Below are 27,599 nucleotides of genomic sequence, written 5' to 3'. Positions count from 1 at the left end.
TCTTCAGTGTTACAGCTCTCTCTTTCTGTCTCCTGGCTCCAGGAGCTTTTGAGCCAGGGATCCCGAGTCCCAAGGACATGTTATGTTCCTGGCTGTTCTTCCTTGATGGTAGTGGAATCCTCTCCTTCCTGTCTCTGCAATGGCTCATTTTAAGCCCAGCAGGATGGCAAAACTGACCAGTCCCCCTGGTGGGCCAGAATTAACCCATTTGGACAGTCCCACTCAATAACCTGGATGGGAGTTATAAGACAATGGTGAGAAAGGCCATATATAAAAGCGATCCATCACACTTCATCCATTTTTACAAATCAAGAAAACTGGGGCTCAGAGAAAGTATATTTCTTACTCAGGTGTACCCATGACTGGTAACATGGAGAACTAAATGCAGATACATCCGTTTTTAAAACTTGTGCTTCACCACTGTCAATGTTTCATTCTCAAGCTTTTCACAATCTTTATTTCAACTGCAAAAGATTCCTCCAAAAGCTTTTTACCATCCAAAATGTATACTACCTACCCAAAAATATCCCACAAAGGCTGCTGAAGTTTTCTTAAATACATGTTTTTTCACATACGTCATATGAAGTTGATATTAGAATTGTATCTTTCATTTGCTTTGTTCCTCCAAGGCCAACTGGTTTTCAGCAAAGCAGCAAGGTCTCATCCACAGACCCATCTTCACTGAGTGCAACAAATCACAGAAAACTCCTGCTTTCAGAAACTCATTTTTTCAAAGTATATTCCATGTCTTACTCATTTATTTCTGCATAAAATGTCAAAGACAAATTCACAAATGAATTTCTGTTAGCTGTATTTAGCCTACCGGATTTATAAGCAAAAGCTAAAAATGCAAGGTGCCCAAGGAATCATGCGTGAGCTTCCCTTTGATAGACATACACATTGTTAAACATCTCCATTTTTCTTTCATTTAATATGCTATTTAGATAAGAAAATTGCCATTACCAACTACAATAAATTTGTCTCATCAAAAGACTAATTAATGGTACCATCCATCAATTATTTCATCAGTATGCATTAAAACAGATGCTGTGATATGTGCCATAATCATTGAAAACAACAATGGCTGATCCTCTCTAATGTTCCAGCGTCCAATTATTTTTGCCTGGAGTGCACTGAACGCTAACAAAAGTCAAAGCTTAGCATTAGCCTTCCAAAAAATGAAATCTATTTTCCTATTATAGACGTTTAGTTTCAGTGAACTCAAATTAACTGAATTAATGGCTTTCATAAAGCTATGAAGAGAGTAAACAAATCATTACACATCTTATCTCAGGTCAAATGGAATGAAAGAGGTTGTGGTCCTACCAGAAATTAAGATTTATTGACATTTTCAGGGAGCAATGCTCTATGTCAAATCAAGAAATTACTGCACCACAATATTGCCCCTCACAGGGTACTATTAAAAGGTTTTCCACATGTCTGAATAAAATAAGTATATAAATATAGATCACCTGAATTTCTGGGAAATCCTCAACATTTTTTCTGGAGATATTTAGTTAAGTAAACAACAAGTCAACAATCTTCCTGGAATTCAGGCTGAGTCTTAGTTTACATAGTATGTAAAAAGCTGTTTCTACACTCAATTTTTGCTAGAAGAATCATTTCAAATGTTCAAAGGGAGTTTGTTCTTTGAAGAAATTCAGAGAGAAATTCATTTTGGATTTATTCATTAGTTTTAAGTCAGATTTCTTAAAAAAAAAAAAAAAGGAGATACACATAGTTTTAATAACATTCTGCTCATAAGAAAACAGACATGATTATCTGTCACTGGCCAGTTTAGACAGATACTGTGTGAACACAAAGAGGCCCCAGCAAATAACACTTAGCACCAGTACACTGCTTCCATGTTCAATGTTCTATAAAACATACGAGACTTATTTGTTTCTATTACCTTAGAACCCACTCCAGCTGTCTAGACACTAACTGAGTAGGGCTTATGAAGAAATGAAGCTTTCTGGATCATAGGGGGCACATTAGTCAGGCATGCATACATCTAGTTGACTACAGAGTCTCAAAGTGAATCTGTACTCAAGCTCTCTGTTCCTGCTCATTCTCCCTCCAGTACCTCTTTCTCTTACTTGTCTCCACTCACTCTTACTTGTCCCTACTCATCTAACACTTCACATGTTGTATTTCATAGATCAGGTACTGTTCTAGGTGCTCAGGATATAGAGATGAACATTACCGCAGCAGAAATGTTGGCCGAATTTCATCTCCCACTTCCTTCCTTTCTTTTTTAAAAGAACATGGTTAATACTCCTTCCATCAAAATAAAAAAAATATTTTTAAAGACTATCAAAAGACTGAAGATAACATGGGGAAACTATTTGCAAGACATATTGAATAGGGCTAATTTCTCTAATTTTAGATGAGCTCATACAAGTCAGTATGAAAAAGACAAGAACCCTACAGGGAAGAAAAAGGAGTTAAAGAAAGAAGAGGAGAAGAAGAGCAAAGAAGAAAAGACAGAAGCAAGCAATTTACAAGAAGAAATTCAAATGGCCAATGAACCTATGAAAAGATACTAAACTTCAATCCTAATTAAAGATAAGCACATGAAAACAAAGTGACAGCATCTTTAACTCACCAGATTGGCAAAAAAGTTAAACCCTAGTGATTTACAGTACTGGTGAGGTTGTGGGAAATATACAATCTTGATAAAAAAAAGAAAATTGTTGTAACCTTTCTGGAGTACAATGTTTACCAACATTTAAAATGTATTTACTCTCACCTACCAATCCAACTCTTACAAATTTAACCTATAGTCAGCAAGATGTTTAGGCAAAAGTATTTACATGAAGGCAGACTGTGATAACTCTAATAGCTGAACACAAATATTGCTTCCCCACCAAAAAAATAAGTCAGTTCTCATTATTCATCAATAGCTATTTGCAAATCCACCTACTTGCTGAAATTCATCCGTAACTTCAAAATCAATACTTGTGGCACTTTTGCAGTCCTTTGCGAACACGTGCAGAACAGTGGAAAAAACTGAGTAGTACAATGTGTATATTCTGAGCAGAGGTTGAGCAAGGCAACTCTCTGCCTTCTTGTTTCAGCCCTCATATTGTAAACAAGTGTCTTTTTTGCAGTTTATTTAGTACCATGTTTTTCATACCTTTGCACTATTTGTTGGTGATTTTGCTGTTTAAAATGGCCTCTAAGTGTAGTGCTGTCTAGTGTTCTAAGGGCAAGAAGGCTGTGATGTGCCTTAAAGAGAAAATATGAGTGTTAGATAATCTTCATTCAGGCATGAGTGTTAGTGTGTTGTCCACGAATTCAATGTTAATAAATCAACAATATATATTAAATAAATTGTTTTTAAACAGAACACACATAAAACAAAGTTATGTGTAAATCAGCTGATGAAAATGTTGTGACTAGAGGCTTGCAGAGACCTAAACCTTGTATTTCCCCTAGGAGCAATGGTTCAGTATTTGCTAACTCAGTGTTCATGGCGACTTTATAGAAGATAACTGTCATGAATAACGAGAATCAACTGTACTGAAAAGTACTAGAACAGAAATAAGCTAAAGGTAAAATCAATTATTGTGCATCCTTAGAGTGAAATACTGCACATCATTAAATGAATAAGATTTGGGTGCAATGATAAGAAGATCTCTAAAATATATTGAGGAAATTACCAAAAAAAAAAAAAAAGCTACAAAACAATATGTATTATGTAATCCCTTTATTTAAAAAATGTAAAAAGCAGAAAGCTACACAGATGCGGATAAGTGTCAAAAATACACTTTCCTGGAAGAAATGTAAGAATAATTCCATTTGAGGGGGAACCTTTACTTCTCTTTCTGTATCTTTTGATGCCATTTGTATATTAACCACATACATTCACTGTTTTTTATTTATTTTCAGTGTTATCATGGGTTACCTGAATGTAAGGTTATAGACAATTTCCCTCTCTCTCTTTACACTTGTGGTTTCCAACAATATCTAATTTTAAATAAACACAGAAAATTTAAAGCATTTATAAGCCTTAACATTGGAACTTCCCAAAATATATTTAACAAATAAAAAAAGGCTTTTTTTTAGTAAAGTTGTGAGGAAGAAAAACACAACAAAATAAGAAAGGAAGTAAAGAAAAAGAAGATAATGCAGATAGGGACAGATGAAGCATCAACTCAGGTTCAAGGACGTCGCTGAGTATTTCTCCCTTTCTCACGTTTTCAACAAAATCATAAATTATGCATCACATGGCATTACGGAGCAAGAAGCCACAAAGAAATCCAGCAGTTCAAAGCAGTGGAATGTGGGAAACCACCTGGAGGAAAAGTCTTTAGAAAGCACTCCTGGAAGAACCATTCTTCCACGTTCATAAGGAGGCAGTAAAGAAATGAATTAGCAAACCAAGCAGAAAACCAGCCTCACACAAATAAAACCAATGTATTATGAAACTCTTTGGCAAATATTTATGAAGTCCAAGAGATAAATCCCAAATTGAATTACTTCACATGCAATTATAATTCTAGGTTGTGCCACATATTTTCACAGGCATTAAACAAAAAGCCTGGAAGGTTATTTGGCTGGATATCATTTTATAAATCTGCTTCCAACTCCTGAGTATCTGTGTTTTTATCAAAGGTTTAAGAGACAAACAATAAAAAATAAAATTATAGAAACTTAGTCTTCAACAAACCCTTACTGGTAATTCCCTATATGAATAACACAGGTAGTGAAATCATCTTCTAAAATACCATATAGGGTTAATACTCTGAGGAAAACAATGAAATACCATTCCGGGCAAAAATAAAAGCTACTCAAATATATATACATCATCTGCAACTGCCTGGCTTAACAAAAGAAAAATAAAGATTCTGAGAAGAAGGGTGCCCTTTTTTCTCCTTGTACCAGTTGTCAATTTATTGCCTCTCAGGTTCATAAGGCACCCTTCATTGCCTGACCTAAAAAACTGATATGGGCCCTTTAGATATTTTTATTTGCCAGCTGGCATGGTGCCTATTCAGCTTTGTCAGTAGCAGACACTGCAGAGACACTGCAAGGGGAAGGTTTTACTTCCTCCTTCAGGAATGCTTGGTTCAGCAGGCTCCTGCTTCTCCAGTGTCTGGTTCCTCCAGCATTTGTAGCTTTTCAAGCTGAGTCGGGATTGACTCGATGGCACTGGGTTTGGTTTTTTTTTTTTTTTTTTTGGTTAAGCACGTGCTTCAGGCAGTATTTGTAGTGGAGTGCCTCCAGTTAGATATCTCCCCATGAACAGCTTTCCTTGATACTCTAAAGGTCAGATTTTCAGCAAGTTCTGGAGGGTGACACCACAATGACTTCTCTGCCATCCAGTAAGCCACAGCCATGTCCTCTCCAACCAGGTTTGGATCAAGGTCTAGATCTCAGCTCTGAGAGGGGTGGGCTGTGAGCTTTTCCTTGGGTGCTCTATCTCAGCCCTAGGGGTAGTAGTTGTTTCTTACACCTGCTATTTCTGTATTTTTTTTAGAGTTCCGTTCACTTGTTATTAGCCAATTCTTCATTACTTCAACTCCTGTTATAGTTAATAATCCCTTATACTAAGCTTTCTCTTCATATTACTGCGTGGTTTCTGTCTGAAGGCTATCTTCTGATTGATACACTCCCTTTAACAACCTTCAATCCTGCTGTAGACCACCTGGCAAAGTATACAGGTGAAAGAAAGAGCAAAGATTTACATTTTTTGAGTCCTGTCACTAGCCGCCTGACCTTAAACCTTGTTCATCCTCACCTCTCAGAAATAATGATAACAACACATCGTGTTACTTATAACACTGTGGGGATTAAATAACCTAACTACAGACAAAACACTAAACCTGTCCCCTGCAAAAAACAAACCAGTTGCCGTCCAGTCAATTCCAATCATGGCGGCCCCACGTTTCTGCTCCATATTGTTTTCTTGGCTATAACCTTTACAGAAGCACACCCCCAAGCCTTTCACAGTACTCCTGGGTGGATTCAAATGGCAAAAGTTTAGGTTAGCAGTGAGTGCAAATCATCTGTGCCACCAAGGACCTCCCCAGCACTTATTATCATTTGACTGCCAACCTGTCTTAATCATCGTAACACTCTGACACATGGAGAGCCAGAACTCAAGTATGCTGAGTGGTCCATGCTCCAGAGATTGGGAAAGGTTATTGGTTCAGAAAACAAACATAGCAAAAAAGAAAAAAAAAAAAGGGCGGGGGGGGGCACACAGCCAACCCTCATTTTTCTAGTTATTTTTACAATAAAATTTCAAATAAGTCATAGCCAAAAACAGTAAATAAGATGCAATACAAATTATTCAATTTCATTCAAACGGTTCTTCCACTCAGACGAAAAAATTACTTCAGGGAGAAAATCTTGTTATCCCTTGAGGATTTCCTGGTTAGGTTAAACCCAAAACCAAACTCACTGCTGTCAAGTCGATTGTGACTCATAGCGACCCTATAGGACAGAGTAGAACTGCCCCATAGAGTTTCCAAGGAGCGCCTGGTGGATTTGAACTGCAGACCTCTTGGTTAGCAGTCGTAGCACTTAACCACTATGCTACCAGGGTTTCCACCTGGTTAGGTTAAATCTGTACAACTCTAAGGTCAAATTGCATGTCACGAAAAAAAAAAAAAAAGACTTTTTTTTAGGCAGAGGGCACAACCAAAGAAAAGAACACAAGGGAGAGGTACTCTTTTTTTTTAGGTTAAGCATTACCATGTGCCCATTTTTATCATTCTTACCTCCATATCTTCACTCCCTCACCTAGAACCATAAAACCCAAAAACCAAACCCACTGCCGTCGAGTTGATTCCGACTCATAGCGACCCTACAGGATAGAGGAGAACTGCCCCTTAGAGTTTCCAAGGAACGCCTGGAGGATTCAAAGTGCCGACCTCTTGGTTAGCAGCCACAGCACTTAACCACTGTGCCACCAGGGTCTCCCCTCACCCAGAAGTGCTCACCGCATGCCACAGATTCTACTGTAGAGATTTCTCCTGAGTGGATCCTATAACCATTACCAGCCCTGTGGATTATTACAAGAAACCTAGCATAGGATCCTCCCTGACACCTCATTCTTATTAAATATACTAATTCTCAAAAATAAATAAATAAGAGCACATTAAAATATAAAAACATCCCTGGCTCCTTGCTGCCTACAGGAGATTACACTTCCCACTTCTGCACTAGTCTTCCTCAACCAGTAAAAGAACCCAGAAGTGTTAGGGTGTGTCTCAAGCCTCCAAGTCTTCACAGGAGCTCCACACTTGAACTAGAATGGGACTATACGGTTTTCATATGACCTACCTCTATCTATTCTGACACAACTGAAACAGTAAAAGACAATCCCCTTAATATAGACTGGTGATGACTACTTTCTGGGCTAGAAATGACCTTTGTTCTTGTTGTCAGCTGCCACTGAGTTGGCCCGGACTCACAGCAACCCCATGCACAAAGGAATGAAACACTGCCTGGTCCTGCACCATCCATATGATCAGTTGTGGAGTGAACTGTTATGATCCATAGGGTTTTTGCTGGCTGATTTTTAGAAGCAGATCACCACAAGCTTTTCTTCCTAGCTGATCTTTAGTTTGTAAGCTCTGCTGAAACCTGTTCAGCATCATAGCAACACACAAGCCTCTACTGACAGATGGGTGGTGGCTACGCATGAAGTGCACTGGCTGGGAATTGAACCCTGGTCTCCTGCATGGAAAGCAAGAATTATATCAGCGAACCATCAATGCTCCTTAGAAATGATCTTTCCATGGGCATAATCAAAGTAAAGGACATCAGGTTCCAGGTTCTCCTGAGAATTCTGTTCCCACAAGTAAATGCTAAGAATTTACAGAGGCGAATTTCCTAGGCGTCAACAATACAGAATAGTACAATATAAAAATCCCTTACTTTCAATTGTAGATAATGGAGGGAAACTATTTCAGTATATAAATGGACTTTAAGTACTGTAACTTCTGAAACCCAAATGCCCCCAAAATTATCCTGAGAAATAAAAAGTACACTTCATAAATCTACAAGAATCTTAGAAGTACTAAACCACTGAAAAATTCCACTGTGAAATTTTGGCTATGAACTGCTTTGATCTGAGAATTTCTGAAGTTGTTTGATAATATGTACAATTTAAATGAGAACTAAACGATTTGCTAACTAGCAAAGTAAGAATTCATAAGTTTACCTGTACTCTAGCCCTTTCAAGACCCTATTACTTTCTCCTTAAAAAAAATTTTTTTTGATACTATGCGTTTCTAGTAATGAAGGCATGCTTGCTAATTGAGTGTTCAAATTTTTGGTTGGTAATATGGATTTTGAGAAATATCACGTGGGCAGACATTTTCCCACAAAACATTGGCAGTAGTCTGGTGCCCTGTTTAGTAGGCTCTGTCCCAAGGATTTTTGGAGGGTAGTACCTTCCATTTGTTACATTGAGAACCTTTGATTTTCCAAGTATGACACATACACACGAACCCACCAGGGCTCCCTACTATCATACAGGAAGCCATAAATATGTTTACAAGGATTATCTAGCTGTACAGAAGCCAAGAAACAAAAGTCTGACCAAATTACACTTCTTGGACGCACTTATACACATGGCTCCTGCCTTAGTGAATTTTTAACCAAAGGATGTTTCTTTTGTTTTTCACTGTTATACGAGCCCTCACTGGAGGGCAGCAAACACTTTTAGTGGGAAAAGCAGCCTCCCAAGAAACCTGAGAGCCTGAAAATATTTGTGGGCAGGTTCTGTCCCAAGATTCAATAAAAGGCTAGGTTTGCTTTACTCATATTTATATGAGTCACTCATGGAACAGAACAAAATGTCACATTTCCAGCTTGACTAAATACTCAGCAACACTAATTTTTATTCCCAACATTTTCTTAATAGCAAAAGAAGATACTAGTATTAGGATGATCATGACTTTCTTGTGTTCCGTGTCAAATAGAAAAGAGCACTCACGGTGAAGAAAGGCAATCCTTAGGAAGCCAGCTGGCCCTTCAGTGTAGTATCATCTTGTTAGACCTGCCATCGTTCAAGGATGGCCCTTAACCTTGTAGACTCACAAATATGATGATCTGCCACTCAGAAAAGGGTTCACATTAACCAAACTCAGTGACAGAAAAATGCCATTAATACCTTATTGTGAGAATATATACTATCATGTAATTGGATGCTGGCATCTGCTGGTCAGTGTGTCCCCCCAAATCATATCTACATAAGAAAGAGCAATCAGAAGAATGTATAATTGGCATGGAGTAGAAATTTGTCTTGTGGATTTCTGTGTGGCCTGACATCCTGTGTTGTGAGATTAAGGAAGGCACAGTGGTGTTCAGTGATGAGGGCATGACCGTAACTTAAGTCAGGTTTGGAATCTAGGCAGTCTGATTTCAAAAGGCCCCAGGCAGCCTCACCATAGAGATAAGACCCATATCAAATTAAGCCAAACCCACAGCCAATCACATGGATTCCAACTCACAGCGAACCTACAGGACAGAGTAGAACTGCCCCATAGGGTTTTCAAGGCTGTAATCTTTAAAAGCAAACTGTCACGTCTTTCTCCTGTGGAGCAGCTAGTGGGTTCACGCTACTGACCTTTCAGTTAGCAGCAGAGCACTTAACCACTGTGCCACCAGGGCTCCTCAAGACCTATACACAGACCTGTTAATCTTACACTACAGGCAGAGTACCTTCTCCTGTACACAATGCAAGAGACAAAGTCCAGGCTGGCCTCTCAAACTCCCACCCCTTTCGCTAAATTCTACTACTCTAAATTCCACTTCAAACAAATTCCCTTTCAGACAAATACGTTACTACCTTTAATCAAGTTATGATTCTACTTTAGAATCCATTTCATCTCTTAACTTGCTTTATAATATTTCAGTGATACATTCGTTACAAGTTTGTTTCACATTTTCTCTTCGAATCTGATCTCTTTTCCAAGTTTAGAAGAGGGAGAAGCAATCTATCTATCGTTGCCCCTCATGTCTGATGTACACGCCATGCTTAGACTGTTGGTGCTGTGAGTTGCCATCTAGTCAATTCCAACTCATGGCAATCCCATGTGTGCAGAGCAGAACTGCTCCATAGGGTTTTCAATTCTGTGTGACCTTTCAGAAGCAGATCGCCAGGCCTGTCTTCCAAGGTGCCTCTGGATGAGTTTGAATCAACCACCTTTCAATTAGGAGTTGGGCACTTAACCACTTGTACCACCTGGGGACTTGGAACAGTGAAATGAAGGCTTCAGAAATTTGGGGTAAGGAGAAAGGACTTCTTTTTTTTTTTTTTTTAGGAAACTATACCTATACCCTATATTTAAAGAATTAGTTGCAAAGCTTAAACTCTTTAACAAATAAATGCTAACAGACCCTATGACATGGGTAACGGAGCATCTTGTTCTACTCTACCTTGACATTTGAAGTCTCTCTGCTTCAATGTCTAAAATGTGTTTGGGGCTTTTGGTGAGACCCTAGTGTCAAAATGCAGAGAAGTCTGTCTTTAGATCTGTTGACTTAACACTAGTCTAGAATTTTGGATTTTGGCACCAAATATTGCGGAGTTTCACCAAGCTGATGCCAGGAACCTTGTAAATATATAATCAGCCTTCAAACACTTTCACAGTAACTCATGGAATTTTCTAGTCTTATCCACATCTGAGAAATCAAAGTGATGGGCATGGATCTAACCAGCAGAGATCATCTATCAGGTCTCAAGAAATGTGGTTACTTAGCACTATCTAAAATTGTAATCTGCCTATTGTCCATTTTAGTTTATTATTAATTTGACTTTTGTTTTGGCTTAAATATCAAACTCCTTCGGCCCCCACAGAAGTATGCAATTTTGTGTGACCAGTTCAGGATTCTCTGTTAGAATCATGGAGTCTTTTTTTTTTTTTGCTGATACTGCTTACCTAGCAACTCATAGGCAGCCTGAGACCAGGAGAGTCTGGAATATTACCTTCTATTCCTGTACAATCAAGAGAGTTAAGTAAGCTTGAAGGTTAGCTTACTGAAGGCCCCCAAGCACTAACAGGGCTGAGTCTGTGTTATAAATTTCTCAGAAGTATGTTTTGACCCCCAATCACTCCCATTCCACATGCCATGTAAACTACATGGCTATGCTTCCCTTGGGGCTGTGGCTGCTCCCTTAAGTCAGCCATCAATTCCCCTCTGCCCCCAGAGGCAAGCTGCTGGGGGCAGGGTGCTAATACTTCCTTTATTTAGAGTGTAAGTCATATGTAAAATATGTGAGATTTAAACAGTTCACTTCAAATGCAGGAGAGACTTTTAAAAACTACATTTTTAAAATCACTTATTTTTCTGAGTTTTCCAACCTGAATAAGAGCCTCTTCCTGGGCCCCGGAACTTTCCATTACTTGCTTTCATATTGCTACTTTCCTGGAAGATTAACAGAGCTGCAAAATGTTCTGCCTTTACAAGGTAGACAGCAAGTGGATTGTGAACACATGGGAATCTTTACACCCAATCCCTGTCACAAGAAATCACACCCTTAAGTCAAATACACACACTTTTGAATGATCTTACGGATGAGCTACATTCTGCAATGGGTTGCCATGGCAGCAGGGAAAACAGTGGGACTTGTGAATGGTCTCAAGACTCCTAGTTTCAGGGCTGATACAGCATAGAGGCGAAAGGAACAGAGATCACGTGAAAGCCTTGCTTTATCGTTTTGGGGAAGGAAATCCCTCAGACCACAGAGCTGACACATTTGCATATACACTGGCTGGCAATGTTCCTTACATCTTAAGGTAGAAGAAAATATATTAAGAAAGTAATATCAAGAATAGGGTGAAAAAACAGAATTACCCTTCTTATGACACAAACATTTCACGTTCTTACAGAGGGACACAGATAGATGTTATATTCTCAGCTAGCTCTTTTTTTTTTTTTAGCTCTAGACTCATATGAAGTGAATGACTCTTATATTTTATGGAATTCATTGTCTCCCTCTGTTAAGCATTTCTCAGCTTAGTCATCATTCTGGTCCTTCCCTACAAGACCAAAGTAATTTTCCCAAAGAAATTTACCTCTCTTAAGCTTCCATCCCCTTCTGAATACAAGAACTCTTTTCATTCTTCATCTTTTAACTATTGCAAATTCAAGTTCTTTATCCATCCTCTTCCCTAATCTTATATTTTAATGAGTACCACTCAACTCCATTACACAGAAGAAACATTAATTCAAAAATTAATAGTTATCATCATTTTCTACCACACCCAAGGAGTGTGCTACATAATTTATACACATTATCTGGTTTATTCTTTGAAACTCTATGAAATTGGGATTCGGTTTGCACAGATAAAGAAACTTACCCAAACAGCACAGCAGGTTAAAGCGGTAAGGCTGAGATTCAAGCACGGGTTTTATCTGACTCCAAACCACTGTAACGTATGCCTCCAGGGAATGGGGCAAATGATATTTTAATGTGCTAATCACAATCCATTAACTCTCAAAGGCCTTTCATAAACACTCTTAAAACTACTCTGTGATATTGCTAAAGCAAAGATTATTCAAATTTTACAAACAGAAACACACATATTGAACAGTTAAGTGAGGGTTTCTCAACCTAAGCTACTGACATTTTGGAAAGGATAATCTTTTGTTGTGGAAGCCACTGGATGGACTGTAGGATGTTTAGTGTTGCAGGATATTTACATTTAGTGGCCGGGTCAACAGCAACGGATACAGGTACCCACTAAATGCCAGTAGCACCCCCGACTCCCAGTTGTGACAATCAAAAATGTGGGAGGGGTAAAATCCATTCCCTGTTGGGAACCACTGGGTTAGGCTAATTGCCAAGATCACACAACTGGTTAAAGGCTGTACTGTTCCCAGGAAAGAGATCCTCTGAATCCTAGTTTAGTAAAGATTGCTCTAACACCAAGCTACGGTTCCTTAGGAGAAAGCACTTGCTAGGCTGGATGAAATGCACAGAATTCAGAATGTGACTTTTGTATTTCGCTATATTGGTGATACTAATGGAGCCCTGGTGGTGCAATAGCTAAGCGCTTGGCTGCTAACCCAAAGGTCGGCAGTTAGAACCCACCAGCCGCTCTGTGGGAGAAGACCTAGTGATGCACTTCTATAAAGATTATAGCCTAGAAAACCCTATGGGGCAGGTCTACTCTGTCATATGGGGTTGCTATGAGTTGGAAGACAGCACTTAACAGCAACGATAAAGTACTGTCTCTAAGCCTTTACCCTAAGGTAACACATTCCCAGTGTTTTCAACCACTGTTCAAAGAAGAGTTTCTAGGCCCTCTGCAAAGCCTGATTACCCCATTCTGAACATCTGCTTTCAACACAAACCCAGAAATGCGCACAATGCTACCTTAAGTAATAGTGGTAGTACCAGTACTAAGAGCTGTAGCAATAACAAAAAAACTAACAGCTAACATAAAATTTACTGTCAGGCTCTGTTTTAAGCATTCATTTATTTACTGATTTAATCCTTCAATACCCTATGAGGTAAGCATTACTACTATCTGCATTTTATGGATGAAGAAACTGAGGCACAGCGAGCTCAAATAACTTGCCCAAGGTTTGATTCCAAAGTCCTTGCCCTCAACTACTACGTGCAGTGTTTCAAAGAACTGTGGGATTATCAGCTCCTTAGTTCCAAACACTCTATCTCTAGTAACTCGTGAGCCTTTTCTCCCCCAGGTGTATCAAGTGCCCTCATCAAGACACATTGCTGGCACCTGGCTCGGGTCTGACATCACACTTCTGATCATCCCTCTTTGGATACGAGACACAAACCCACTTATCTCTATTGTTGTGCAACCCACATTTTTCTAACGTTAGTACATAAACACACATAGTGCTTTGTTAAATGTTTTGCTGAAGCAGATATGTCACATCTAGGGGAATGCCTGGATATACTTCTGTAGTTACCCTATCAAAAAAAGAAATGAGGTTAATTGGAGAGGAGAGATCATTAATAAATACATGTTGTTACTGTGGTTAGGTGCCTGTCAGTCAGTTCCGACTCATAGTGACCCTATGTACAACAACAACAACAAAAGAAACACTGCCTGGTCCTGTGCCATCCTCACAATCATTGCTATGCTTGAGCCATTGTTGCAGCCACTGTGTCAGTCCATCTCACTGGGGCTTTTTTTCACTGACATCTACTTTACCAATAAACACATGCTAGATACTAACCATCACCACCATTTTTTCCTAAGTGGTCCTAACTCATCTTTTCAAAAAATGTGATTTATAATTCTACTAGACAATGACATAGCTCCGAATCTAAAGTTTCCAGAATTTACCGTTTCCCCAATTTTGAAAATTGAGTTTTCTGGCACTCTTCATTTTTCTCCATGATCTCTCCAAGATTACTGTGTTTTTATCAACACGCTGGCATATTCTTTCAACATCCGCAAGAACGCAAGTCATTCGAAGCAGCTAGAATTTAGAGATGCTTAAGGAGGTGCCCAAAGCATCCTTCCTTTGCCTGGGAAGGTGGGTGTTCTATGTGAAGTAGACAGTGGGAGGGATGGGAAGGGGGCTTGAGTGATACCCTGTCCTGAAATAGATGCTGTAGTTCACGGTCTCCTAAGCATTTGGCATTGTCCCCTTTTATTATGCTATCCCAGGCAACGATCCGGCAGATGGGCACACTATGAACGGGCTGCCCCGGTGAGACACACTTAGACTTTCCCATCTCCACCTAGTAACTTCTAGCACTTGCACTGCGTGCCTTTCCTGACCTCACCATTCTTAACAAACTGGTTCAACACTAACCTAAGTGCTAAGGTAAATTTAAAGACATTTCACATAGCATCTAAAATACTCCAGTGTCCACTCACACAGAGGATTCAGCCACTGGAAATCCACAGATCCAGCTGCTTGGTTTTACAATGAAGAGAATGCATGAGTTTCACTTGTGAAGAGTAGGAAGAATATTCACGCCCAGAACTAAAAGGGCTTCAGAAAAGAAGTATGATATAAGGCATCCATGTATATCTATCAGCAGCACTGGTGGTGCGGTGGTTAAGAGCTATAGCGAGCTATGGCTGCTAACCAAAGGGTCAGAAGTTCGAATCCACCAGCTGCTCCTTGGAAACACTATGGGGCCAGTTCTACTGTGATCTATAGGGTCACTACTGAGTTGGAATCAACTGGACAGCAACAGGTATATTATCAGGCTCATCAAGAACAGGGCTTGCTCAGTTAATATTTGAAAACCACAAGTTTCCGGAGTAATTTCATCATTACTTAAACTTTGCTATTTTAGCACAAGGGCAACTGAAGAGTATTTAAATCACTTAAAAATCTGCACTGAACCCAAAACCTTCTCTGAATCATTTCACCCAGAAAAATCAATTTCAGGAGCAATTGGGGCGACACGGAAAAAAAAAAAAAAAAAACCCTTAAATGCTAATTTCTAATGTAAACTAAATTAACTAGCTATGAAATTTGGAGCTGGTTGTGAAACCTTGCTGAGGCTGTATCTTCAATGATAAAACAGGGACAATACCTCCACATGTTAGCATTACGGTGAAAATTACATGAGGTAAAGCATGCAATGCATCTCAGTGCTCAGGAAAAGGAGGCCTTCAAACAGCAAGTTTTGTTACAACTATTAGGTGAAACTAAAAATCAAGTTTAACTACCTCTTTAGAGTTTAGACATCTCTAGAGATTTAATGGGTGGTTAGAGTTTTTTTTTTTTTTTTAGAGATTTAATAGAATATTTCCCCATTTTCACCACCTGAGGGGGCTTTTCCAACTACCCTGGTGGACTTGAAAACAGTAGAATTAAGATTATTTTTCTCAAATCTCAGGGTATTGGCGCACAGTTCTACTCTGACAAACATGGGGTCACCATGAGTTGGAGTCAACTTGACAGAACTACTTTTTTCCTCAAAAGATGATAGGATCCCAAGTTGTTACCTTTAACACAGAGGCACCTGATCAGTTAACCTCAAAACAACTAGCTTAACAATTAGTCTATGACCTAGATAACAATGTTACTAGGTGCCAAAGGGAAAATAATTAAGATTTCTAATAAATTATCTTATTTATTCCATTGAGAAGTCTTTCTAAAGGAATTTCCCTCATAAAACTAAAAAAAAAAAAAGGCAGCTGCCAAGAGCTTTCCTTTTCCTCCCTCTCTCCCTTCCTTTCCTTCTATTGTATTACAGAGTCTATATAGTGGCGTAGTGGTAAAGTGCTACAGCTGCTAACCAAAAGGTCGGCAGTTCAAATCCACCAGGCGCTCCTTGGAAACTCTATGGGGCAGTTCTACTCTGTCCTGTAGGGTCGCTATGAGTCGAAATCAACTCGACGGCAGTGGGTTTTTATATGTTCATACATGCAGAAAGTCTAACAACACCATGCATAACTTCATAATTCATATCCATAACTTCATAATTCAGTTTACAATTTTTTCGCCATCATTTATGCTACCGGGATGTCTTCAGCCTGCCTTTCCAGTACACAGCCATTGTTTCTGATGGTGGCGGTCTTCGCTGCATTGTGTAATAGTTCTTAGCAAAACAGTCATAATCACAAGCTTCTGTTTTTCCTGTCCACCACCCTACCCTCTGAAACAAGAAAAATGTAACTTGCACCATACTAATTAATCACTTATGCACATGCTGACTAATTTCTTACACAGAAAAGCTGATTTCTTAAAACACTCATTGAGCTTACTCCTATATAAATGCAACAGTGATAAGCAACTCAGTAGGGTTAAGAGTGCTATGATTATTATTTGTAACTTTCAGATGAAAAGAGCTTCGGTCTCCCAGTTATCATTTTTGGGACAATTTGAATACCAGCTAATACACAGCAAAGAGAAATGGGGGTGGGGGGCAGGCAAGTGACATACATTCTTCTCCATGTATTTATTTCCACAAATCCCACAAGAGCAAGCACCTGGCCAATTACTAAGTAGAGACCATTGCTGTGGAGTAAACAGGTTGGCTCCAAAACAGGAGAGCACGTGCTTACTGGCACCAGGCATGTACTCTCCAGCTCTCAGTCAGTCAAAGCTAGGAGGTTCCCTGAAGGACTTTGAGAAAGCATGCACTTCCCGAAAACTTAGCAACAAAAATGTAAATACCATCCCACTACTTCAAGAACCTCCGTTTGGAAAGCTTGAAAACCCCAAACCAAAGCCGCCTCCTGATCCTTGACTCTCAAACCACAACAGTTAACATCACACACAACATCCAGAGCATCTGTGGATTTCTGCCTACTTTTTTTTTTTTTTTTTTTAATATCCTGACCCACCGTTTCAGCAGCTGCACTGAGAATTCTCAGGTGTAAACGGCTATTAAGTAATATGTCCTTAAGGGAGGATCCATTAAAAACTAAGATTGCCTTTACTTCGCGGTAATACAGGAAACGGCACTGATTGTGGTACGGGATGTTTTTCTGTAGCGCAAGAATGTATGGCAGTTTCTTCCCTGCTTTTAATCAAAGCCTCCCCCAGGGAGAACTCGAACCACCTCATCCAAGAGGGATCAACACTTACATGGTCTCTGCTCCCAGAAGGCGCAGTCTCTGGGAAAGTTCTTGGGGCACCAAGTTTGCGCGCGGCTCTGGCGCGCTGTGGGTGTGCGCTGCCTGCCCAGGCGCCGATGGAAACGCCAAGGCGGCCAGCGGCTCTCGGACCCCCTACCCTGCTCTGCGCCCGAGACTCGGCGGCCCCGGGCCGGCCCTCTCCCGCGGCCTGCCTGGCCGGTCTGCAGACACGGCGGCGGCGCTGGGGAGCCCTGGCGGGCGGGCGGGCGGGCGAGCGAACCCTCTCCTGAGGGGACAGCGGCGAGCACAGACGCTGAAGTCCGAGCGCAGAGCCTCCAGCAGGGAGGCCAGCGGGTGTGGCCCGGCAGCAGAGGTTTTTTTGGAATGTAGGGTGTGGCCCTCTACCACAGCAAAAAAGAAATGAGTCAGCCCGTTCAATCCTAACCAATAAGCATGTTCACTGTCGGTTAAGGCGGAACTTTCCTTTCTTGATTTATATCGAGTTTAGGAACCTCTTATAGCACTCCCCCACCTTCTTTTTTTTTTTTTTTGGAAAGCCTTTGACAACTTCAGCTCAACTTCTGGAAGATGACTGATCGCCTTTTTTAAACTCTTAACAAAACAAGGATTAATCTTGTTATGATAAATGGACACTTGATCAGTGAATTGTTGATTTTCATAACTTACTTAAAGATCTTGAGTTAGGCAGGGATCCCGGGTGTAAACAGCATGGGATCCGGCATAAAAAGAGATTCGGATCTGACCTTTGACACTGTATGACCAGTAGGAAAGTTAATTATCTGCAGTAAGGGAGATAAAGCCCACTAACTAGAGTTTGCCTGGCGGGTTATATGTAATAATACCTACAAAGCATTTAGCACAGTGTTGACAAAGAGTAAGCACTCAGAAAATGCTAAGTGTCTTGTCCTCTGTCTTTAATCAGAATCTCCAAAACTGCAGACAGGCCCCACCCCACCCCTCCTTTTTTTCTTTCATCCTTTTCTATGTTAAAATATCCAAAAGATTTTAGAATTGAAGGAGTTCTTTGGTAACTGCCTGGTTGAAGTTCCTTATTTAAGTGGGAAAAAACTTGAGAGATTTTTGGTTTATGATTATTGGATTTAGGATTCTTATTATACAATAGAAATTTTATTAATAGCAAAAAAAAAAAAGGCTTACACAAACTGGAATGATTTCATTTAAACCATAATTAAATCAACTTCAAAAAAAAAGGTAAGATTATTTTGGAAAATCTAACATTCATTCTTCTGGAAACCCTGGAGGCATAGTGGTTAAGTGCTAGGGCTGCTAACCAAAGAGTCAGCAGTTTAAATCCACCAGGCACGCTCCTTGGAAACTCTATGCGGCATTTCTGCTCTGCCCTATAATAGGGTGACTATGAGTCAGAATTGACTCCACGGCAACTGGTTTTGGTTTTTTTGGTTTTTAATATTTATTCTACCTGGGTCATTGTGCCCTAAACATTATTCTGGAATAAAAATTATAAAAGAAACTTTAATAAAAGTCAGGAACTGGCAAATTACAGGAGACTACAAACAGTTAAACACTCACAGCGTGAACCCACTCAAAGGTGCCTGGGAAGACAGGCCTAACCATCTGCTTCTGAAAGGTCACCACACCTTGAAAACCCTATGGAGCAGTTCTAGTCCACACACATGGGGTCGTCATGGGCTGGAATCGATTCAGTGGCAACTAAGAACAACAACAACGACAATGAAAGAACTGCTAGGTCCTATGGACCAGTAAGAAGTGAGCTGCTTACTAGTAGTGGGAGTAGAGAGTTTCTACAGGGGAAGAGTAAAGAAAAAAAAAGTTACATATTAAATTTTCTTGGCTTTGGGGAAGATCTCCTGAGTTTTAACTTCCTCTTACTTGTTTAGAATCATTCCATAGCCAAGATCTTCAAAACAGTCATTAGCCAAAGATAAGATCTAAAGTGAGATCAAGGGCCCTATGTAAAATGCTGCTTGTTTCTGAAACGCAGCATGCAAGAGTGGAAAGAACATTATACCAGGAGCCAAGAGAGGTCCCCACCTCACCCCAGCTCTGCTAGTAAGAGATCAGGTCTGTGACTCTTGGTAAGCTGCTTCATTTCTAACAGTTCTTCAAGCTGGGAGACCAAGTTATGGTCAAAAACAGCAGGAGCAAGATGGGCCTATAGCCCAACATTTACCCTTAGCAAAAAGCACCCAAGGTGTGAAGTTGGGCCTATCTCTTATGTGATAAGGATGATAACCTCTGTTGAATCTCATATTCCTTATAAAGGTCATCTTATTCTTCTAAACACTTTAAGTTAAATTCTGGAACCATAAGGGCTCCCTCCCTCTCTCTTGACGATTCATTACCAGTAGGTGTGATGAAGGCACCCTGGTGTTTTTCATATCCATTTCCTTTTCTCCATTCTAGTTCAGGCACTCCTCCCTTATGCTAGGGTCACTAAGGTTCAAGTGTCTCCTAACTGCAGTTCCAAGGCTCCCTCTCGGTGCCTTCCAACACATGGTCACCATCACAAGATAAACGTCAAAGTCCAACGAGCCATCATGTTGTAAATGTTTCCTCTCTTAATCAATTGTTGTTGTTATTAGGTGCCATCGAGTTGATTCTGACTCATAGTGACCCCATGTACAACAGAATGAAACACTGCCGGATCCTGCAGCATCCCCAGAATCTTGCTATGTTTCAGCCCATTGTTGCAACCACTGTTGTCAATCCATCTCATTGAAGGTCTTCTCCTTTTTTGTTGACCCTCTAGTCAATCAATTAAACAACTATTATTTATAGAAGTTAAAATGGAAAACAATTTGCTTTATAGGCAACTTGCTTAGTCATGTAAATTAATGTATATTTTTAAGTATACTGATTTTCTGTTTACAAATATTACTACAATCAGTTATGCTGGGAAAACTGCTAATATGTTGGCTGTTATAGCAAGAACAGCAGCTCTTTTATACAAGAAGACTACATAAAAACTATGTATATATGAGTAACTCAATAAAAGCTAGATGAGTGGAGTCACTAGAAAAGGAATTCACTTTGATTATCAAGATTCTATTACCCATTGCTGTCAAGTCCATTCTGACTCACAGTGACCCTATAGGACAGAAAAGAACCATCCTATAGGCTGTGCTCTTTACAGAAGCAGACTGCTGCATCTGTCTCCTGCGAAACAGCTGGTGGGTTTCAACTGCCGAGCGCTTAACCACTGTGCCATCAGGGCTCCACATCAAGATTCAAAACCAAAACCAGACCTGTTGTCGATATTAGCAAGAGCTAATTTCATATTCAAGATTGTGAAATAGTTAAATACTGAAGTGGATTTCTTAACACTGAAAAAGACCATTTGAGTGGGTACGGAAGGGATACCCACATTACTAACATGGTCAGAACATTCTAACAATAGAAAAAGGATCACTATTTCTAAAAAGCTCGTACTACCTAAAATTAAAATGCAAAGTACAAAGATTCTAAGTATACAGTTAAAAAAAGGGAAGAGGAGCTGGCCCAATGCCATGGTGTTCAGAATCATTCAAGAGCTGCCTTCCACCTCTCCAAACTTCATCTTCCTCTTAAAAATTATCTGCCAAATAATCAAACTGATCTACTGGTTGTTCTCCTAAAGCAGCGGGCATATTGTCGCCTCCACACCCAGGCCTGAACCATGGCCTCTGTCTGGTAATCTTCCCTCACCTTTGTTATCATTTCTCCCTTCCATACCCACTCAAACCCCTCCTTCTCCTGGAACTCTCCTCACTGGCCCAAATCCTGGGGATTTTTTCCCTCCTCCAAATGCCTACGGGCCTTATTCTTGTACTTCCATTTCACAACTAACTTATAATGCCTTAGTGTCTTCCTTCTTTTCGAGGTCCCTGATCTTTCTCTCTCGCCAGATGACAAAAGTCCATCTGAGGCAGAGACTGTGTCTGAGAGGCCTTGTATCCCTCAGGGCCTAGAGGATTCAGAATAAATAGTCATTGTTGTTGATATAATGATGCTTAAATTATATAACAGCCACAAAAGAGAAAGGAAAACTTTCTCTTTGACTGCTGACACATCAAGAATAAACAAATATTAGAACTGTTCAAGCTAGTTGGCAAGCAACACCCAAGTGGCGGATGCTTTCTTTTGCTTCTTACGACATGTTTCAACAATACAGAAAGCAAATCCAATACTTCCTAAAGGGAAGGAATTGACAAAAGAGTGTCATCACATAAAATCTCTGTTTCCCAAACACTAACCCAGAGAAGAGAACAGAGATGATGATAGTCATTCTATCTTCCCTTTCAAGTAAAGAACACACCTATATATTTGACAATTTTGCCAAAGTACCAATTCCTCCTTAAATAGTCACGTATCTCTCAGCGTATGTGATATAGGCACAAAGTATACCTACTTGCTTACCTACCAGTGATCCTAACCATAAATGGTAGCGAAGGACAGTTCTTCAAGGCAACTCATGTTTTAAAGTCAAAAGTTACATGATATTTGCATTACAACTAACCTCTGTGAAAAGTCATTACGAGACATACACACACAAATACTTCCCCTCACCCCCAACACACACACACCACAGTCATAAGTATCCTTTGATTAGTGTTGCTACATTTCTGCTTTTATGAGAGAAAGGCAAATAAACACCACCACTGTTCTCAAAAAGCCATGTCATAAATCAGCTATTCTACTACACAATTAAATATTTTATTATAATTGCCCATGACGAAGGCACTGGCTTCCTAAATAAATATTCCCAATGTAAATGACCAAATGAATTTATTAGTACTCCTTAGCTTTTTTTTTTTTTTAGCTTATACCCAGAAACCTTAGCTTATAGGAAATAGAAATGGCACTTGAAGCAGAATAGGTAAAAGCAAGGTGGGATGCATCGACTATAAATTAACTCAGCAACTGAAAGGCCGTAGGCATAGCTGGACTTTAGGATCAACTCAAAAGAGCTCCACCAGGACAAAGCTGCCATCTCTCATCTTTGCTTCTACAGGTTGGCTTTGTTCTCCCTTCCTCAAGTTTGCCTTCTTCCTCTTAACTCCCAGCTTTGCCACTAACAAAAAAAAAGAAAAAAAGAGGGACTATTTTTCTTTCCACAGTTGTAATATGGAAAATCCTCAAGAAAATCTTCACATTGGTTGAGATTGGTCCACACTCACATTGGTCCAGATTGGGCCAGGCACCCACCCCAGTGGCCAGGTCCCATGACTGGCAGGCCTACACTGGAACCATCTAGTTGGATTTCTGGGAAGAGATGTGCTCATTTGTCTGCCCAAAAAGCATCACTACCTATCAACAAATTCCATTTTATGTCTAACGCGAAAGCTTAAAGCTGTCCCCAATCTTGTAATAAATTACATTCTAGAAGGTCACGTCTAAAGTCGATGAACACTTATGTGACACCTGAAATGCATTTCACTAGTGACAAAATGTTATAAATAGAGGTTGGCTTCTCTGGCCAGTCCTTAAAAGCCTATTTAACTCAGTGATTTATCTGAAGTATAATATTACTAGTATGTTTATCATAGTAATAGAACATTATATGTTATCCAATAAATATTATTAATGCTCAAACCCCATTAAAACATTTTTCCTATAGAAAGGTGTATGTGAAATCCCACTGAGAAAAAGAAAAACATGCTCAACATCTAGCAATGATAGTATCTCCCATTTTACACATATTATCTCACATTTAATCCATACACACCACAGCAAAGCAGGTGTTAACAACTCCATTAAACGCACAAGGAAGCTAGGGTAAAGAAGTTTGTATGTCCAAGGTCAAATGGCAAGGTAAGTCAGAGCCAGCTTCGAAACCATGTATGTTTGACCCCAAAGCTGGAACTCTAATACTCGTAACAGCCAGACACAGTTGGGTTTATAGGGGAGAAAAATCAGAGCTACCTTCCAGACTTTGTTAATATCTCAATTTCTCTGCAGAGAAGGGACTAGTGGGCAGTCACAGACAATAACCAGACTTGGACCTTTTATATCCTACTAAGAGAAGGATGCACCTAGCAGCATTAACAGTTAACAGTGTTTCACACCTTTTAAAAGATTTTTGGTTAAGCAGTATTTGAAACATAGAATATATTTAACATACTTAAATCATGTAACATAGTATCATGAAACACCACTCAATCTAGAAAATAGACCATTATCAATAAACCATGGCAGTTCTGTGAGTGTTCCTCCCCCTGACTGAGGCTGACAACCATTTCTTATTGGGCATCTTGGATAAAGAAGATTGAATGCCACGGTTTGAAAGCCACTGGTCTAAGATGTGCCTTTAATAGTAAATTAACCTTGTGCCTTTTGGAATCAAAATGCGGAGGTAGTCCAAAGTGATGAGATTAAAAAAAAAAAAAAGCTGAATTCAGTCATAAAAGAAGGGAACAGCTAAACTGTACACTGTCGTAACACAGAAACTACTAGTCAGACAGAACTCTATGACCTTTTGGTTTCACTCCATGGTCCAATGCCAGGACTAGTCACTAGGAATGTGAAAGTAAGTTAGATTTCCTTGACACATGTCGGATCATCAGACATGTGACCTGAATTTATGGGAGGTCAACTCCAAGTTATTACAAATTAAAGTGAGGTACTCCTAAGCCAGACTAGGAAGAAAGGGCTGGTGATCTACTTCAGAAAATCAGCCAGTGAAAACCTATGGGCCAGACAACACATGATCTGCAACCGATGATGGGGCAGCTTTTCATTCCATTGTGTCTGGGGTCACCATGAGTCGGGGGATGACTTGATGGCAACTAACAACATTCCTAAGCCAAGACAAACTGGTTCTCCCAGGCCAGAGCCCTAAACACTTTTAGACACCATAAAAAGAAAAAAGGAATGTCTCAACTAAAAACAATGAACTCCATTTCATACATTATAGAAAAGAGAACCAATAACTTGAGGGAAAGTCACAGAAAATAATCAATAGTTTACTAAGGGCTTAATTTTGTTGTAATAATGTGTTAAGCAATTTGCATTGCTCAAAAAAATTGAAGATATTTGGTCTATGAAGTTTAGCCACATATGCTGAAAGAAAGGATATATACACCAATTAGTTAACAAGTTAGAATAACCTGCTTGACTAAAAACTCCAAATTCTGAATATACACATCATACCCATCACTGTCGGGTTGATTCCGACTCATAGCGACCCCACAGGACACAGGAGAGCTGCCCCCTAGGGTTTCCAAAGAACAGCTGATGGATTCTAACCGCCAACCTTTTGGTTAGCCACCGAGCTCTTAACACTGTGCCACTAGGGCTCAAATAAGGCGATGTAAAATGCAGCACAAAGCAATGATTCTTAAAAACATCTTAAGGACAGCATATAACAAAGTCCGTACAGCTAAAAGAACACAGGTTACCGATAATCAATGTGTGCTTTCCTTTAGTACCTGATATTGTCTCCTTGTTTTATGCCTATTTAGATACACAGCATCTGCTGTGCCATACCCTTAAGATTCCTGAAGCCTGGGTCCACAGCTCAGATTATTTTAAATCTCTCCCCAGACCTTGACACAGGATATATTCAATAAATGTTTGAGGAGTAAAATAAAGGGTCATCTTGTTATTAGGTGCCGTCGAGTCACTTCCGACTCATGGTGACCCTATGTACCACAGAACGAAAACAATGCTCGGTCCTGTACCATGCTCACAATCATTGGTATGCTTGAGCCCATTGTTGCAGCCACTGTGTCGGTCCATCTTGTTGAGGGTCTTCCTCGTTTTCATTGACCCTCTACTTTACCAAGCATGATGACCTTCTCCAGGGACTGACCTCACCTGACAACATGTTCCAAGTATGTAAGATGCAGTCTCACCATCCTTACTTCTAAGGAGTGTTCTGGTTGTACTTCTTCCAAGACGGATTGTTTGTCCTTTTGGCAGTCCATGATATATTCAATATTCTTCACCAACACCACAATTCAAAGACATCAATTCTTCTTTGGTCTTCCTTATTCATTGTCCAGCTTTGGCAAGCATATGATGCAACTGAAAATACCATGGCTTGGGTCAGGTGCACCTTAGTCTTCAAGATGACATCTTTGCTTTTCAACACTTTCAAGAGGTTTTTTGCAGTCATCTCGGTCAACTCTAAATACCTATGTAAATGCCTCACTTGGATTGATAACCTCTGATGAGTGTTGACTTTTTCAACGCAGGAGAAAGACTGCAGCGCAACAGCTGGTGGGGAGCACTGTCCCTGAAGTTGAAAGAGAAGTTATCCATGCAAGGTGTGTGTGTGTGTGTGTGTGTTAGGCCTGAAAGGGCGGAGAGAATGGGGCTTAAGAGGTAAAAAGGGGGCATACAAGTGTACGCTAAATTATGCTACAATAACAAATGGTCTCAAAACTTTGAAGGTCAACAAGAGTGGCTTATTTCTGCATCCTGTTGGGTCCCTTGTAGGTGAACTGTGGTTGGGCTCAATATCCTCTTCATTCTGGGACCAAGGCAGAAGAGTGTCCTTAACTGGGGCATGCTGATCTTGTAGCAACCACAAAAGAGAGATGGCAGAACCAGGCCATGGCTCTTAAAGCTTCTGCTTGGGTGGCATCTGTCATTTTCACTGACCCATTGCATTTTATTGACCAAAATAAACCCCATGGTCAAGCCAGCTGCCCGCAGGGTGGGAAGCTATAATCTTCCCGTAGGGATGGAGGGTTGGTAGTGAACATTTTGATAATAATACAATTTATCACAAAGGGAGTGGACATGGCTACGGCAGAGCTTTCTTCCCTCCAGTCATGATAAAAGAAGGCCTCCTGAACAGTCAACAGCTACTTTAAAACAAAGATGAGAAGGTAAGGTGGCAGAGAAATTAGGTTAATGGAAATGGAACAACAAAATCTGGAATAATGAGAATGTTCCCGCATTATGAAGAATGTAACCAATGTTACTGAACAATTTGTGTAGAAAGTGTTGAATGGAAACCTAAACTGCTATGTAAACTTTCACCAAAAACACAATAAAGTTTTATCCAACAAGGAAAAAAAAAAAGGCTTCCTGTTATGAAACCGCAGTCATTCCATTTCTATGGTGCTATGTGGTTCTCATAACTTTTTAGACGTCTCATTGTACCCACAGAGTATCCCAGAGAGGTCCCAGGCCTTGTCAGGGCTCCAGCAGAGCCTGAACTAGAACTCTGGTGCTCTCCCACCCACCCCGGGCCAGTCAGCCTTCCATGCTTCCATTTCACCTGTAGAGAGAATCCTAGACTCTTCCTAAGAAGATGCACTTAAAACACATGGAACAGTGAGCGCCTGCCACGTACGAGCACTCAATAAATATAAGATTTTATGATTATTATTATGACACTTGTCCCCAACACACGTCTTTCCTCAATTATCTTTAAATTTTTAACTATAATTTGTTAAAGCTTCTTAAATGTAGAAAAGGCATTTATTAATGACCTTTACTCCACTATTCAAAACCATGAGCTGTTCTCCTCTAATAGTTTTTTCCTATACACACACACACACACACACACACACACACATGCACAAACACATACACATTTTCTCCCCTGACCTCTATCACTTGTTCATTCCCTAACGGGTCAGCTTCTTAAACCTCTCAAGAAGCTTAAAAAGGGCTCGTTCTATTACACATAGTTCACCGTGAGTTGGCGCCAACTCCGCAGCTACTAACGACAGCGTTCTCGCCTGAGCGTTAAATCAGAACGTTTTATCTGTGAGGAAATTCCTCTGTTAATTATTACTTTCATGTTTGCTTTTCAAAGTTACCAAAGACACCCTTGCTCAATTTGATTAAGACACATGTCAATATTTCTTAATCCAGGTGCAAGTCTCTCAAATTTTGAACCATGAGCTTCCTCTTGAAATGGAAAATAATTACTTTTGAAATAATCCAAGTTTATCCCTGACTCAGTGGGAATGACAAATACCTTTTGTTCTCAGAGGAAATAAGGGAAATAAATGTTTTAAAATTATGTAAGTCCTGATTCAGCTATCAGGGAATTAACACAAAATGAATGTTTTGAAATAACCAAAGCATTTTTTAAGGTTCAATAAAGAATCTGTTTTGAGAACTAGGTGGGTGAGACTTTAAAAT

At 39.9% G+C, this 27,599-nt stretch overlaps 1 protein-coding gene across 7 annotated transcripts in view; it reads right to left on the bottom strand.

The window, feature by feature from the left end:
- The window catches only part of SGMS1 (sphingomyelin synthase 1), a 346,369-nt gene that overhangs the window by 97,270 nt on the left and 221,500 nt on the right, over positions 1–27,599 (bottom strand). Inside the window, exon 1 of one of the 7 annotated variants that reach the window (XM_023546961.2) lies at positions 17,503–17,690. The exons of 5 other annotated variants lie outside the window; for them this stretch is intronic. The gene's annotated coding sequence lies outside the window, so the exon portion shown is untranslated. Of the gene's footprint in view, positions 1–17,502; positions 17,691–27,599 lie in introns of those variants that run through there. One more of the 7 variants, XM_064269613.1, reaches the window with a different exon arrangement.

Source organism: Loxodonta africana, chromosome 16, assembly GCF_030014295.1.
Source record: "Loxodonta africana isolate mLoxAfr1 chromosome 16, mLoxAfr1.hap2, whole genome shotgun sequence".
Lineage (NCBI taxonomy): Eukaryota > Metazoa > Chordata > Mammalia > Proboscidea > Elephantidae > Loxodonta > Loxodonta africana.
This window is presented reverse-complemented; position numbering and strand designations above follow the sequence as displayed.